The sequence below is a fragment of the Delphinapterus leucas genome, chromosome X (assembly GCF_059928025.1).
Source record: "Delphinapterus leucas isolate spDelLeu-1000000601 "Yukka" chromosome X, BTC_Dleu_Yukka2, whole genome shotgun sequence".
In the NCBI taxonomy this organism is placed as follows: Eukaryota; Metazoa; Chordata; class Mammalia; order Artiodactyla; family Monodontidae; genus Delphinapterus; species Delphinapterus leucas.
The window spans coordinates 27,915,258-27,917,242 of record NC_143150.1 but is presented as its reverse complement, the minus strand read 5'-3'; the positions used below and the strand labels follow the sequence as shown (position 1 = coordinate 27,917,242).

Below are 1,985 nucleotides of genomic sequence, written 5' to 3'. Positions count from 1 at the left end.
AACTGAAACAATAAATTTCTGTTGTTTTAAACTCCCCAGTTTGTGGTACTTTGTTATGGCAGGCCTAGGAAACTAATACACTATTACTGTATGGTTTCAATTCTTTTAAATTTGTTGAGGATTTGGTCTTATGGCTCAGCATACCTTCTACCTTGGTGAATGTTCCCTGCACTTGTACATATATGCTGCACTTGTTGGTATAGCGTTCTTATTTTGGCGAGAGGAGTAACAAATTACTCTATTTGAAGGAATGGTACTAAGGAAAGAACTTGTAGATGTTTTGGTACAACTTATAGAAAAGGTAAAGGTAACCCAAACATGCGTGCACTGCCTTGGTGACCAGGGAAGTCATCCCCGTGGCTATGGGAAGCCAGCCTAAGGCTTAGCTCTCATTATCACTGTTTCCCAGGATGTGCTTGTCAAAGAGATACTCTGCCATGCCAGATTCGGGGGCCCCCATCTTGCGTAAGTTGGTTACATGGTCACGCAACTCTTTGATGGATTTCACCTGCTCGTTCAAGTAAAGCGTCTCAATGAAGTCACACACATTGGGATCATTTTTGTCAGTGGCCAATTTGTGCAGTTCCAGTAGTGACTGATTCACACTTTTTTCCAAGTGTAGCGCACATTCCATTGCATTCAGCCCATTCTCCCAGTCATCACGGTCTGGTTTCTTGATATCCTGAAGGAAGATTCGGCCACCCCGTTTGTTCTGCAGCTTCATCAGTTTCAAAGCATGTTCCCTCTCCTCACGAGACTGGTGAAGAAAGTATTTGGCAAAGTTCTTCAAAGCCACATCATCGCGGTCAAAATAGTATGACATGGATAGGTAGACGTAGGAGGCGTAGAGCTCCAGGCTGATCTGGCGGCTGATGGCAGCCTCCGAGTGCTGGTGGTAGTTCTGGCACACCTGCGAGGGGGATGCGGTCGTCATGGCCGGCGGCTGGGGAGAGGCGGTCGGAGGGCGCTGTGAGGTGGTGGCGAGGGCTGGTTCTGAGCGGCCGGCCGGAGCGGGGGACAAGCGCGGGGTTCTGTCCAAGCACTGTTGAAGCAGGAAACCTCGGTGACTCTCCGCAAAGACTGTGGCCGGTATAGCATTCTTTAAATGTCAACTAGATCAAGTTGGTGGTTTTCAAATCTCTTGTATCTTCACTGATTTTTTTTTCTACATTTTCTATCAGGTACTGGGAGAGGGATGTTTATTCTCTATGAGTGCTGAGTTTTCTATTTTAGTCTGTCAATTTTTACTTAATACAGCTTTTTACATCCACTTTAATATGATTCATATTCAATTTTTATAACTTTCCTTAACTGTTTACTGTCACTCTATGCCTCTTTTATTAAATTGTTTCTACTCAACACCATAGAGTTTAATCTTGCTTTTAAATCTAGTCTGACAATCTCTGCCTTTTTTTTTTTTTTTTTTTTTTTCGGTACGCGGGCCTCTCACTGTTGTGGCCTCTCCCGCTGCGGAGCACAGCCTCCGGACGTGCAGGCTCGGTGGCCATGGCTCATGAGCCCAGCCGCTCCGTGGCATGTGGGATCTTCCCGGGCCAGGGCACGAACCCGTGTCCCCTGCATCGGCAGGCAGACTCTCAACCACTGCGCCACCAGGGAAGCCCAATCTCTGCCTTTTGATTCTAGTGTTAGACCATTTATTAATTGAATCAGTACAGGTGTTTACTTTGTCTTTACTGCAGATCCAATTTTCTGTCACATATAATTTCCCTACAGTCTGATGAACTTCTTTTATCAGTTATTATATTGTATGTCCATTTGGGACAAATTCAGCTTGCCCTACTGAGAAAGTTTTTATTTCATATTCATAGATTGCAAAGATATTATTCTATGATTTATTCCAGCAGGTATATAAAGTTTTTACACTTATGTCTATGATCATCCTGAAATGAAATTTTGTGTGTGGAGTAAGATAGCATCCAAGTTCATTTTTTTCCCCATAATCATATCCAGTTGTCCCGGTACCA

General features: G+C 44.2%; 1 pseudogene; it reads right to left on the bottom strand.

Annotated features, from left to right (window-relative positions):
• Positions 1–367: 367 nt before the first annotated feature.
• On the bottom strand, positions 368–945 carry LOC111168236 (ferritin heavy chain pseudogene; annotated as a pseudogene).
• Between the last annotated feature and the right edge of the window lie 1,040 nt (positions 946–1,985).